Source organism: Empidonax traillii, unplaced genomic scaffold, assembly GCF_003031625.1.
Source record: "Empidonax traillii isolate 1590-97213 ecotype Southwest subspecies unplaced genomic scaffold, ASM303162v1 scaffold10:size5872457, whole genome shotgun sequence".
NCBI classification, from domain to species: domain Eukaryota; kingdom Metazoa; phylum Chordata; class Aves; order Passeriformes; family Tyrannidae; genus Empidonax; species Empidonax traillii.
The window spans coordinates 3486956-3502123 of NW_020955203.1; positions in this window are offsets into that span (position 1 = coordinate 3486956).

A 15168-nucleotide genomic window follows, 5' to 3' on the forward strand; every position below is an offset into this window, starting at 1 on the left:
CTCCTCTCTCCTTTCCACGAAGGAGTAGAAAGGGAAATAAAAAGCTTAACAAAGGCATTGTTAATATCTATAAAAGAGAAATAGTTTTTCCATTACAAAGAATAACAATATTTAGTTTAACAATACAGGGAATAGAAATCATAAAATATTTAATCAGATTACAACCATTTACCATATAATATAGAAAATAAGAATTGAATAAGAAAATCAGAAATAAAATTCTATACCGAAATGATTATTTACATAGAAATCAATACACAAGAAGTGAGTATTTAAATATAAAAAAGTTCAACAGAGGCATTAATAATAAAATAATATTGGTACAAGAGAAATCATCAAGTTGGATGACACTTGAGACCTGTCTTTAGGGTTAGGAGGGTTTAGGAATAAAAAATAGGGAAAGGGAAAAGGGAACCCCAACGCAAAAGGCCTTCTTTACCCCGCTGCAGTCCACTGTCTTTTAAGAGCAATAGAACTGTCAGCAAGGCAGCTTATTATTTGAAAGGGATAGAAGTAGGGACGGGTAACCTTCTGCGTAGGGGCCTTCTTTACCCCTGCGGTAACTCATCACCTCCATAAGTGCTCTCCCCCTGGTCCCCCCACCCTGTGGCGCCTCATGCCCCCTGCAGAGAGGACGTGGGGCTAGCAGTCAGGCAAAGGGAATACAGGCAGAGTGGAGAGTGATGGCCCCGTCAGGTGGCAGCTTATTATTTTCCAATTAGGGTTGGAGTTAAAGGGAGGGAGAGAGGTCTTTAATTTAGCATGAAGATTTCTAAACCCATGATAAATATGAAACATAAGTGCAAACTAAAGTAAACCCAAGGAAGCAATTGCCAAACTATAACACAGTTATAATTGTATAAAAATATTTTTAACTGGAAAAGTAAAACTGTTAGAAAAAACACAACGAAAAGACAAAAGTCTGTTTAGTTGTCTGCACTCTAGAACATAACTGTGCGAGGATCTTGCTGAAAAGGTCTGTGAAGATTTCTTTTTTGGCAAGCATTGCGGCTGGTTCGGAAAATGGTAGAGTTGGATTCCGCCTTGTTATTAAATCAGAAGTGGCAGGCCAAGTAGTAAGGTTGCGTGCAGGCAGTTCGGCATTGCTAAGTGTCTTATGGGCGCAGCCATTTTGCCGGATGTTTACATCCCAAGTGGCGGAAGTGTTATGGTTGTTGCTATCCTGAAGGTTAGGGACTTCCGGGGCGGCATTGGTGACGTTAGTTACAGAGGAGGTGAAAGGTGACGTGCTGGTAGGTGACGTGGTAGTGGGTGGAGACACGACTTTCCGCGATCGCTGTTTCACGCCATTCTTTCCTCCCCCCTGTAACCCGCAAAAACTTTCTCGCTGTTGGTCTAGCACGCCGCCTTTATCATCGCCACGCATGCAGTGATTTTTTAGCCCGTCGCCATTTTGTCCCTTTGCCCTTGGGGTATCCTCCCCCGCCAGGTTAGGTGGTAGTGAGGGGGATGGTGACGCAGGTTGAAAAACGTGCTCTTCGCCATTTTGAGATGGATTAAAAGCGGTCGATACTGCACGACTGTCCCCATTAAAAGTAGCCATTGCAGTCGCAGATCCAATTTTCGGCCATTCCATGTAGGTTAGAATTTCTGGAATAGGATCGATGTTTTTGTAGATCCATTTAGCTAAAGATTTTAGGGAGCTTTTGTCCAAAGGAAGGTTTTTTCTTCTAATGAAAGCTTTCAGATGGTGATACATTTTAAGCTTGTCCCCTGAAGGGGAAGCTCCCATTGTTACCGTTTCTATTTTTTTACTTTTTATTGTAGTTTTGTGATTTTTTTTGTATTTTTTCGTTGTTAATAAGGGGTTTTGGAAATGGGGAAGGAAGGGAAGGGATATCCTCGGCGCTCACCACTCCAAGCAATCAATCCTGCAATGCAGGGATGGCGGAGCTCCCGCCAGGAGCCCGAAGCACAGGGGGAGCCGCCGTTGCCGCAGGGCGTCCTTCTTCTACCCTACGGTTGATGCCCAGGGAGTGATCTCATGATTCACAGCTAAAACACGGTGCTCACTGGAGAACCTCATGGCTGGGCCGACATTTGACACAGCTCGGAGAAGCGGGAAAGGAGAAATCCAGCTGCGGGGTCAACGTCCCACGTTGCGGCGCCACTTGTTGGAGTTGGTTAGAAAAGCAACCAGCCAGCTCAGCATAGGGTCAACAAGCTGAATCCAAACTTTATTAAAATGGAGGATTCTTATAGGAATTGGGGAGGAAGGTTCAGGAATCTGGGAGGAGAATTGGAGGAGCATGCTAATCCTCCAACTAGGATAGGGTATGGGAGAATACATAAACATAGAGAACATATACATATGTATGAAGGGGCTACACAGCAACGAGGAAAACAGTGATTGGTCGAGCTGCTGTGGCTCCACGAACTGTCCAATGACAGCTGACATGAGCTCTTGGGCACAATGTCCATGGCAACCACTTGCAACATGATGACAGTTCAAGCTGCAGTTCAGCGATAACATCACACCTTAAGATCCCTTATAACACAGGCTGTTCAACCACCATAATTATGCTCTCCATAATCACAAAAACCACCTCCAACAGCCATGATCCCTAAATTACAGATATTGGCAAGATTATCCTCAAAATGGAAGAAATAACAAAACATCCAGTCTAATGTAGATGTTGTGTTAGGAGTAGCAAGTGTACAATAAAATGTCTGCAAAGTAACCTTGTGATTTTTTTGTCAAGGGATCAGACTCCATTGGAATTATTCCATTAATGCACATTTACAGAACAAGATGCCTGGAAACATAGATGCCAAGGGAAAATTGGGGCAGTGAAAATATCTAACACACAGTGAAGAATGGGGAGGGAGGGGTCTCTGATGGTGGAGCTAGAGCAGAAAATAAAAAGCAATGCTGTCTTGGTTTTAAGGTGACGTTTCCTGTCACCCTTTTCCCTCCCTCCCTTGACTGAATGTAACCATTAATTGTGCGAATCAAACAGTTGCTATGGCTAAATTGGACAGGAACCTCAGGAGGTCAAAGCATTCCTGCTTGTTAAAGCTACTGACACATTTTACGGTTTTACAAAATGTCAGAGTCCATCATGCTGTAACTTTGCTGCTGAGGATCCTGCCTCTAGTAAAATGCTCACAGCTGTCTTATGAAACTTTCAGGTAAAAGCTCAAATCTGCAACTGAGTCAAAACATCCCCCTCCTCCCTTCCCTTTACATTCTTGCTTACAAGCTTGTCACAAGCCTGTGGATTTATATTTTTTTTCCTTTTTTACTACGTTCATTTTTTATTATTTTCTCTTCAGGTAGAACTGTAGGCTCAGAGAACTTGAGTGACAGCAACCTCTGTGGCTTTCCTACCGTCGCAATGTCTCAAATTGGTGGAAAGGGGCAATTAAAGTAACCACTAGGGTTTAACAATTGGCATTTGGCGTCTGCTGTGCCTCTATGGCCACGCACAGCTGTCTGCCTTCCAAGAGAAATGCAGGAGTGTGCAGTATCTGTAATCCCAGTGAACTGAGCTCTCTCAAGCACGCTGAACATGATGCTCTGTCTCCAGAGTTATACCTACACTAGATATCTAAACAGGATCACAATACAGTCCTGAGTACTCTGCTGTATTCGACTGTGTTTAAATCATACTAGTCAATTGCTAGTATGCTTCCTGCATGGCTTTAATCCAGGAAAATATATCCCAGCCTCCTAGACATTCAAAAATATTTGTGGCATGACAAAATAAAGTTCCCAGCGGGCAGCAAGTACCAGGACTGTGGATCTCTGGGAAAAAAAGCAGATTTAGCTGCACAGGTACAAACTGCTGCAGATTTGTAGAACCTTGAGAGTGGGACCTATTATTCAGTAGTACAGGTATAGGCAGTGTCCCCCTACCCAAGCAAGGTCCAAAGGTGTGCCAAGTTAATAAAAGTAAAGGATACTTTTCCACCAGTCATGTCATGTCACATCAAGGGAAAATTGGTAGTGAAAGGATCAATGTTTCTCCAGAAAAATCAACTAAAATGATGACTTTTGAGGAGCTCCAGTGAGCAGTAAATGAGGAACAAATATGGAAAAAATCTCCTGCCACATCATTCTCCAAACAGAGGATGCATTTTTCCATATGTTTTAAGTCACACTGCCTGAGAAATCAAATAGAATATACATTATTATCATCATCATCATCATCATCTTAAGGCTAAGCATATGTGAGTGCATATGTGCATGGCAGGACTATTTTTAGGAATTACGTCACATTATTGAACACGTGCAAAAATGTCTCTGTAGAAAAGAGAGTCTTTGTGTGTGTGTGTGTGTGGTAATATCATAATCAGTCACACTGTATTTCTGCCTCGGGGTACAGGAGCTGAAAGAAAGGTTGAGAACACTGTTATAGATAATCCTCTGTAATGATTTTCCTTTCTTCAGGACAATCTTGACAACAGCACCTTGCCCTAGGAAAGTTTTCTTTGATCCATTTTGTGATTGAAATACAAATTCCCTATTTTTCGTTTGCCTCTCTTCAAATTAATGATCCCTGCAATAGGGACACCCTGCCCATGAGTGGTTTCTTCAAACAGATTAGAAGAAATAACAAAGCTAAAACCCAGGATCAAGAATTGGATCTGAAAGGTGGGGAAATACTTGGTCTTTATTTGCTTTTCTTCTGCTTTTTTGAGGATGCTGTCAGGTCCCGTTACGCAGATCATCTATTTGATATTATTCCACTTATTAAGGATATAGGCAGGCAACATTGCTAAGAGCTAAGGAGAGCTGAGCATTTTTAAGGCATTATAGGCAAAATTTTCATGAAAAAATTATGCAAAGCAGTGCATGAACCTGCATACAGAAAGCAAGCTGTTAGCAGATTTCTTTGGCTTAGTGAAGTTATTTACAGTTTGGTAAAAAATACGTCTTTCTGTGGCTGTTTCAAGGAATGTGATAAATCTGTCCACTGCTGATACATCTACACAAAAACAAAAGTGTCTGCAGGTGCTAGAGAACTGAAAACTAAATACACACCTTGTCCCATTAGAAATGCCCAATTACACTCAGGATTTTGGGATAGATTTAATAGATTTAACAGAGAATCACAGGAGACCCAGGCTCCTCTGGAGCAGCAGGAAGACACAAGTGAAATATTTCCCCTGCATAAAACAGCAGCATACACCCACACTTAGGGAACTGAATTACTCCCTTTATGGCCTAGGTTTACTTTTCCATGGCTATCTTCTTCTGAATTCCTTTATCTTAAAAAATTAAATATAAGTTACTTAAAAAACAACCAACCAAGCAGAAAAAAAAAAAAAAACAACAACAAAACAACACAACAACCAAACCAAACCAAACCAAACCAAAACACACACAGACACACAAAAAACAAAACCAACAACAACGACAACAACAACAGAAAGAAAACCATCACACAGAGGAGTTTCCTGAGGTTAAGCTGTTTTGGCTTTTTATTTATTTATTTATTCTTTTCCTTAAAAAGAATACAGTGGCAGGACTGTCAGTGTAAGGAATCTAGGACTTCTTGGCTGGCTATTTACTGTCCCCAGTGTCCCCTGAAAATTCATGCTGTAACTAAAAACAAGAAAAAAATTTACTTAACCGTATCCTTTCCAAGCTCACATTTCTTCATCTACAGTTTTCTTCCAGCAAAATCAACAGGACAGAGCATCTGGAAATATAAGTGTGAATTCCCACAGTAGCTGCGGCTAGAAAATGCTCTCAGGTGCTTTGTGTGATTACTAAGGTAGTCCTGTGCAGGGCACAAGACTTTGATGATCCTTATGGGTCCCTTTCAACTCAGGATACCCTATAATTATATGATTCTGAGACAAAAAGATCACTGAAGACCACCTAGTCCAAAGCTGTGCTCAGGCACAGTCACCTAGTACAGGTTGTTCAGGGCTGTGAGTGAGGCTTTGAACAACTTCAAGGATAGTGACTTCACAACCTCCCTGAGCTAACCGTGACAGTGTCTGACATTCCTCACAGAAAACAAAACAAAACAAAACAAAACAATCTATCTTCTGATGTTCAATTACAGTTTCTTGCATTTCAGTTTGTCCCCTTTACTTGTTCTGTCATGGGGCACCACTGAGAAGACTCTGCTTCCATCTTCTCTAGTGCCCTCGCATGACCTACACAGATAAGGTCCCTCAGAGCTTTCTCTTCTCCAGGCTGAGAACTCCCATTTCTCACAACCTCTCCTCATACACCAGAAGCTCCGTTACCTCCACCTCTGCCTCTTTTCCCTGGATTTCACCCAGTGTGTCAGTGTCTACAGCATTGGAGAACCCAGCACTCAACACACCACCCCAGGTGTGCCTCACCTGTTCTGAAATTCCCACGGATCCAATTCTCCAGCCTATTGAGGTTCTTCTGAATAGCAGAACTCTGATGAAGGATCATGCTGTGTGGTTTTCCATACAACAGAGTTTTCCATAACAGGCTTGGACAGAAAATCTGTGAATAAACTATGGTCAGACTGCTGCTGCTGCTGTTATTAGTATTAATGTTGACTTTTCTCATACTAGCAATAAGCCAGTAATAAGTCAAAGACAATCATCAGTTGACACTTGAATGGAACAACAGTAAAGAAAAATAATGTAACAGTGTTTGGCACCAAATGAATCTCTATTCAGTATAAAAATGTCAGTCCCATATAAAAAAAAAAGACGAGAAGATCTACAAGCCCTTCCAAGAAATGCATGGTTTTCTGTTATTACAATATTTTTTCACTAACCACTTGGCCATTCTTTCTGCACACTAGAAAACAATGTTTCTTAAGTATATATAAATGTAGACTTATATTGCTATTCCCTTAGTATTTTCTCGAGATAAATTATACTAAGGAATCTATCCCTTTGTTTTGACTCTGTTGTTAATAGGAAGCAAATTTAGGCACAACTTCATTGACTCTGGGCTGGCAAGCAAATACAGAAATAAAATTGTCATTTACAGGTGAACAGTTGTCAAGATTTTTTTTTTTCCTAATGAGTAGACATTAATATGATAATTATACTATGGATAATTTATAGTAATTGTCACTAATATTTTTAAATTTTACAACACTGTCTCCTTCTAGCTTAAAATATACTTCAGTATGGGAGATGATGGTATTGGCTTCATCAGGACATGTCAGCCTTTTACTACAGAGCATTGTTTTGAGAAGCTTATATAGTTTCCATGCTCCGTTAATCTCAAGTCTCTCTTTGGAGAACATGCTATCAAATGTGTCAAACTTACAATGATTCTCTAAAGTGAACTCCCACTTAATCAGCATTTAACTGGGCTCATCAAACTTATTGCATTTATATTTTTATGACCTATCACTCATTAATATTTCTATTAAGTATCTTTCTTATTTTTCCTAATTTGGAGAAGATGATTTCAAACTTTTCTCTCCAAGGGATAAAATGTATGACTAATACAGCAAATATGATATTGCTTTTTTACTGCAGAGCAAGAGTAAATGTAACTTTCAAGAAGGTTTACAGTTTATCACTACAGCAAGAAAGGGAGCAATGCAATTAACTTGCTTTTAATATTTTTTTAAGCCCTTTCTTCCAGTGCCTGGCTTTGCAAATTAAAAGTAATCTTGCTTCAGTACTAAATTTTGGGATGTTTACTGCCTTAAATCAGGAAAAAGGTAGAAAAAGCAAAGCAATTTTATGTGGTAAACAAGTTAAATGACTATTGCCCAGGGCTACCAAGTATGTATGCAGAGCCATAATGATGATTTGATGTATTTGTAATACTTTGTTTAGCAAAAAGGAACATTATGTTGATATGTAAGTAACAAAGAATTAAATCATCATAGAAGCTGCAGTGCTGGTTTCTTGTTTTATTATCCTTCCAAAACAACAGGTACAGACTGTTCTTAGAGAAGTCTGACTTCTGGGGAGTAAAGCTGACCATGTTAGAGAGCAACAAGCCAGAGTTCCCAAAAAGAAGATGAATCAGCTTTATGTTCCCGGAGCCACATAATCTCTAATTGCTGCTGACGACATCATTGTGAAATACTTATTCATGTGATGATAGCAAATTAAACGGGGGGTTCATGTCACCAGGTGCTATCCACAGATAAAATATGACTGCATGTAGATTTTTGCTCCAAATCTTTGGTTTCATGGAAACAAGCCCAACAAGGCTGGATATTAGAAAGAAGTTCTTCACAGAGAGAATGATCAGGCATTGGAATGGCTTACCTAGAGAGGTAGTGGATTCACTATCCCTGGAGTTTTTAAGATGAGGCTGTATGTGGCACTGAGTGCCCTGATCTGGTAATCACAGTGGGGATGGATCAAGGGTTGGACTTGGTGATCTCGGGGGTCTCTTCCAACCCAGTTAATTTTATGATTCTATGATTCTATGAGTCAGCTCACTCTGCCTTCCAGCAGAACTCTGGGAACAGGTAAGTTGCAGTCATACAGAGCTGTTTGTCAACAGGCCTTACATTTAGCTGAGGAAAAAAACAGGACGCTCAGAATCCTAGATCATAAAGGTTGGAAAAGACCTCCAAGATCACCAAGTCTGACCCTCAGCCAAACACCACCATACCCACTAAACCATAGCACAAAGTTATGAGCAGGTATTAGGGACAAGAGAGCTGCTAAATGATAAACCAGATATTTTGGTTGTGAGGGCATTGACAACATCAAGACTTCATGATCCTTGTCAATGTCTACCAGTGTGGAAGGCGGGCTCTCCTTAAAAAGATCAGCTGGCTTGTCTTTCCTTTTATTCTCCAAGGCGTTAGAATTAATTAGGAAAACAGAAACAAAACATTAAAAAACAAAAACAAAAACAAAAACAAACCTCAGTGCTTCATTGGAAACTATTATTCATTCAGCTGTGTTATATTAATGAGGGTAGAGGACTGTGTTTATAATTTTCCCATCCTTTTAGCATGAAGATGGAATGCAGTACATTTTGTAGCTAACCTGATAAGCTTTCAAGAAGAATTTGTACAGCTGAAATGGTAAAATATGTAACACAAATGGGAGTCAGTTTGAAATTCAAAACACAAAAGGTAGTGAATGGAGTTGAAGGAGTAATGTACATTCACACATTGTAAGACAAATTCCTTAGATGAACTCAAGCAGCTCAGGGGATTCAAGGCTATCAGCTACAGTACCATAAGGTTTCTGAGCCTTTTGTTGTCGTGGTAGTCTGGACAGACAGTCAAGGACTGAGCTCTTTGTGAATCAGGCAAAACCCTTTTTCAATAATCCTATAACTAGCACAGGCAGTTTGACTTGGAAGAGATTTACAGCTCAGGAGATCACCTGGAAGTGCCTGGGATGAAAGCTGAATCTTTTTCTGCAGAAAGCAGAAAAACCTTTGCCTTTTATGAGTCCTTGGGAATAACTGAATGCCTTAACTAAGTAAAGAGGGAAGGGTAGAATAAAATATTTTCAGTTGGAAGGTACCTACAATGATCATGAAATCCAACTGCTTGACCAATTCAGGACATGTTGGTAAAGGCATTGTCCAGATGCCTCTTGAACACTCACTCACAAGCTTAGGACACTGACCAACCCCCTAGGAAATTTGTTGCAGTTTTTAACACCTACTTTGTAAAGAAATGTTTCCTAATGTCCGTTCTAAACCTCCCCTATCACATCTTTGAAAGGTACCTGACCAGAAAACTATTGAAATAGACTTTTATCTCTGGGCACAGAAGCAGGGTCTTGGCAACAGCTTGTGCTGTCTTCCTTGGCCCCAGTTCCTGTTGCCTACCACAGCTCTGCACACCCATCCAAGTTGTTTTCCAATACTCCAAGCCACTGGAAATTGTCCACTCTTACGGCAGCCAGAATGTATGTGTAACATCCAGCTTCGCCCAGTCCCTTCCTATGAAAAACTGCAAAGGGGATACAGGAGCTGCCATCACAAAATGCAGTGCCAGCATCATCCTTCTTTGTGTGACTGAGTGTGAGGAAATGACCACATTTAGAGGAAGCAGCCTGCCTGGCTGCCTTTATTTACTTATAGTTAGAGCACACATGACCCATTTTCTCACAATAAACCAAAATTCATCATCTTCTGATAAGCCTTTTACTTCCACACACTGTGGCTGTCACATGGCAAGAGACAGTCCTTATTTTGCAGAATTTACCATTGGTTAGACACAGGGCAGAAGGGGACTCAGTGACATGGAGATGAGGCAAAGGACTTGAACCCAATTTCTAAAACCTCACTCTGTTGACTGGGTGAGCAAGTCATTCCTTGCAGGAAGCATCACTTTTCCTGTTATAGCAGTACAGCTCCCTACAGATTATTTGCTCACCTTAAGAGTTTTGGTGATTCATTAGCCACACAGATCCCTGAGAGCACAAGGAGGTCAAAGCCTCAATGGTGCAGCAGATTAGTTTACAAAAAAAAAAAAAAAAAAAGAAAAAAAAAGGTACTTGGGAGTGCTCAGATGGCTAAAGGTACAGCACTGCAGAGTTTACCTGTTAGATGATTCCTCAGACATCCCATACCAGGAACTGCATTAATAGGAAACATTTCAAGTCCAGCTTCTCCTCATAGAACACAGAAGTAAACAGGGAGATGAAAGAAGTAGTCAGACCACTAACAACAGACCTCTTGTCATTCTGTGATTTGTGAGGGGAAAATGTGATTTTCTGTGAAGCTCTGGGATGGTTTCATGTGTGAAAGTGGAACTGCAAATATACAGACTCTGATAACTTGGTTCTGCCCAACTGAATTCTGTACTTCAGGAGAAAGAGGGTATCTTTTTACCTCCTAATTAAGAAGCTGAGATATTTGCTGAGAGAAAGCATTTATTAAATAGCTTTTTATTAGAAGAAAGGTTAAAATGTGTTAAATTTTAAAAAGGTGGTGGGAATCACAAAGTCACTGAAGAAAAATCAGCAAGAAGTTTCTAAATTGCAATTGAATATCACACATGTGCATTCCTGCCTCACTGTAACTGATGCGAGGTTTATCCCTCCTCAAGTTTCTCCAAAATTAAATTTATAAGAAGCGGAATAAATTGAGAGGCAGACAGAGATGCTTTGATTTCTTTGTGCTTACTTCCCATAAATATTAATGCACTTCCTAGGTGCTGCCATTGTGACATGCCGTGGACGGGGGCAGGAGGAGTGCTCGCCTGGCTTTCAGCCTCCCTGCATACAGATGAGTGCTCTCAGAAAGGCTGCAGGTGAAACACACACCACAGAGAGCAAAATTATAGCTGCCCCCTTGTCAAATGCAGCAACATGGACCAATAATAGCTGCTTCTTCCAACAGTGGATAATGCAGTCATTGTGTCAGAGACCTACTCAGTGGTGGTGTGGTGTTAGGGGGGAAAAAAAAGGTAAAGTAGTTTGCTAGAGAGAGTGTGAAACTGGCAGTTTATCACTAATACTTCCTCCCCACCTAAACTGCAGAAATGTTTCCCTTCTATCACACTAGTTCCTTTACAACTTTTTATTCACAGCCTTTGTCATTTTCATCATTTAAAAAAAAAAAAAAAGAGAGAGAGTACAGGCTATGTAACAGATTGAAAATGCATGAGATATGAATAAATTATCATGTGCAAAGGCATAGATTTTGCTTTAGTTGCAAGAAATAAAGGGAAAGGAAATCAAAACCAGAAAAAAATTCAGAGATTATGATTTCTTGAGGTATCATTATTTTGATGATGACACCTTGGGAAGTTTTAAATCACAAGATAATTGTGGTGAAACAAATGGCGGTGTTGACCTTGAGAATCCGAAGTGTAAGAAATAAGAGGACATGACAGGAGACAGATAAATGGGTTTTCATGGCACAGTGTGGGTTGATGTGAAAATGCAATGGGCTTTTAAAATAATTTTCTTCATAGCACAAGTAACTCCATACTACAACTGCTTTATCTGCATTTTTTAAAAAATGTACTGCTTTTAACATCTCTTGATAAGTAGTCGTATTTATTTAAGGAAATTTTTTTGGTTTTGTAAATTTTAGAGAATTAGTCTAGATTTGCCATGTAAATAAACCATGAAATAAGTTTTCTAGGGATAGGTAGGACCAGTGAATAAATTGTCTCAAGCTTGAGGAATTGTATCCTAGAAATTCTTAGAAAGATCCTAGAAACCCTCTTATTCCACGAACAGGGAGGCTAGTGTCCTGGTTGCAGCTGAAATAGGGTTAACTTCTTTCACAGGAGCTAGTACAGTGCAGTGGTTTGGATTTAGGATGAGAATAATGTTGATAACATACTGTTTTGATTGTTATGTAGTGGTCGAAGATCCTGCCCTTCCAATGAGAAGGTTGAGGGAGCACAACTAGTTGGAAGGAGACAGGTTTGACAGGTGGCCAAAGAGATGCTCCAAGCCATATAGCATCTTGCTCAGTATGGAAACTGGGGGGAAAGTTGGCTCAGGGTTGCTGCTTGTGAATTGTCTGGGAGCTGGTCGGCAGTTGGTGAGCAAATGCATTGTGCATCGCTTGTTTTGTGCATTCTAACTATTTTATTCTTTTTAATATTTATTATTATCCCTTCCTTTTCTCTCCTTTAAACTGGCTTTATCTCAACCTTTAAATTTTACTGCTCTTCCAATTCTCACCCCCACTTGGTAGAGGAGGGGAGCAAAAACTGTGTGGAGTTTAGTTGCTGGCTGGGGTTAAACCATGGCAAGATGGGCCTCAAAGTGTTCGAGGTAATGACAGGTTTTATTGGGAAGCGCTAGATCGAATTTACAGCTCTTAGTGCTGTTTAGGCTGGCAGGCTTCTGTGCTTGCCATGGGGCTCTCTTGCCTTACTGTTTATTAGAGCCCAGTGCTCGTTAGTGGCTCCTTTTTGCTTCTGCTGCTTGCTGTGGTGCTGTGTTTCTTATCACCTCACTCTGCTGTGCCTGGAAACACTCTGATAACAGCAGTGGTGTTGTGCCTGGGCTGGCAGATGGCCAGGGCATCCCTGCTGTGTCTGGACAGGCTGGAACTCCAGAGTGAGCTCAAGTGTGACCCATGGAGGAGCCCATGTGTGAACGGGACACCCCAAAATGTTTGTGGCCCATGGGTTAGACCACTTTGGAACAGCTGCAGTTTAAATCAGCTGTGGCTGTGGATAAGTCTATGCCACTCTGGCTCATAGATAACACTGCACTTGGAGCAGATCTTTCATGACATGCAGACCCTTCAGGGTCTACAGACTGGATTAGTTCCAGCCAGAGCAGGGGTACAGCGAGGAGTTCATTGTAATGTTAACCCTGAAACTCTGGTCCAAAGAGACCACGGGTTGGATTGTCATGGAAATACCTTTAAATTGCTGTAACCCAGGACTGGAGTTCCATGTTATAGGAAAAATTATAACAGGAGCCACCCAAACCAATGAAGGACAGGCCTTACTAGAAGCAAAGTGTAGCAGTGACCTTACCTGACCTGTCTTTGGTGCCCATAACTCCAGGCAACACAACACCTCTCCTGTCCTGAGTAACCCCCATCACAGACGGAGACCAAAGTCATGGACTAAATATACTCAATGGGCGTTTTGTAGATATTGTACAAAGGTGATCTACAGACTAAGGGAGTGACATCTGTAGATTATATAAAAGGATGGGGAGTGGGTATGTGGTTAATGAGGTGGTATTGGCTGGTGTGGAACCTGAGCATGGCATAACTGATATGGAATAAGCGGGGGAGGACATGCTAGTTTTGACTGGGAGAGAGTTAATTTTCTTCCTGGCAGCTGGTATGGGGCTGTGTTCTGGCTTTGTGCAAGAAACAGTTGATGATTCAGCGATGTTTTAGTTATTGCTCAGGAGTGCTTACACAGAGCCAAAGCCTTTTCTGCTTCCCTTACCACCCTGAAAACCAGCAGGCTGGGAGTGTATAAGAGGCTGGGGGCAGACACAACTAGAAGAGCTGAACCCAAGAGCCTAAAGGGATTTTCCAACCATTCAGCATATAAAGTAGGGAGAAGAAGAAGGAGGAAGAGGCGTATTGCTTAGACTGATGGTGTTCGTATTCACAAATCAACGTCATGTGTGATGGAGCTTTGGTCTTCTTGGAATGGCTGAACACCTGCGTGCCCATGGGAATCATTGAATGAATTCCTTGTTTTGCTTTGCTTGCATGCGCAGCTTTTGCTTTAGCTGTTAAAATCTCTTTATCTCAACTCTCTGTTTTTCTCATTTTCACTCCTCCAGTTCTCTCCTCCAAGCCCAGCACAGGGGGATTGAGTGAAGGTCTGTGTGGGGTTGAGTTGCCAGATGAGGTTAAACCATGACAGCTGTATATTTATCTAAACCTTATTCATATGGCTAAAGCTAGATTAAATGTATCCTGACTGGGATAAGAATGATGACTCTGAAAAGACTTTCTTCGAAAACATGGAAGTTAATTCAGCTGACATTGAAGGCCCCATATCTGTTGGAGCTAAGCAGTTATAGCATCCATATAGCAGCTCCATTTATCACAGCAGAGTGATCTGTGTGATGAAGATTGGGAATGCTTATGTGCAAATTACTAAAACAATCTCCTGCCTCCTGACAGGGAAGAATTAATAATAAATTTCTCTCTCTTGTATCTCAAAATATTTTTTTGTCCATTAAGTCATCTACTAATTTAAAATACCTGATACAAATGCTTAGTATGGGATTATGGCCACTGCTTACTTCCTGTCTCAGATCACACAAATCTACCATGCATATTCAACACATTTTGATCAAGTTTTAAGTATATTTAAGTATTACTGAATTTAAAATTTAGACATCCTCAGATAAAGTGAAATAAAAGTCAGCAACTCATGATCAGCCTTTCACTCCTACTTAAAAAGGAGTTTCAGTAATGAATTGTTTGCTCAAACCTTTTGAAAAATTATTTAAAAGCCCAAAAAGTAAATAATCTGTATGGGAGCTCAGAACCTTAAAAGATGGAGATATTTTCCTTCAGGTGCTTAATAGAGACATTTTCTCTAAAGTTAACAGTCTCTTTGAATTTACAGCTTCTAAGAGTAGCTGAATTTAAATAACAATGTGCACTAATCAACAACAGCATAATAGCAGCACCAAATACACAATCATTTCATAATCACTGAGTACTAAATACAAAATAATTGCAAATCCTTTGTTTGGATGCAAATAGCAACAGTATTGCATTTAAGTTTATACCTACCTTTGAGATAAGAAAATCTGGGTGTACACACAACAAAATTATGAGGAAGGGCCTTGCATGTT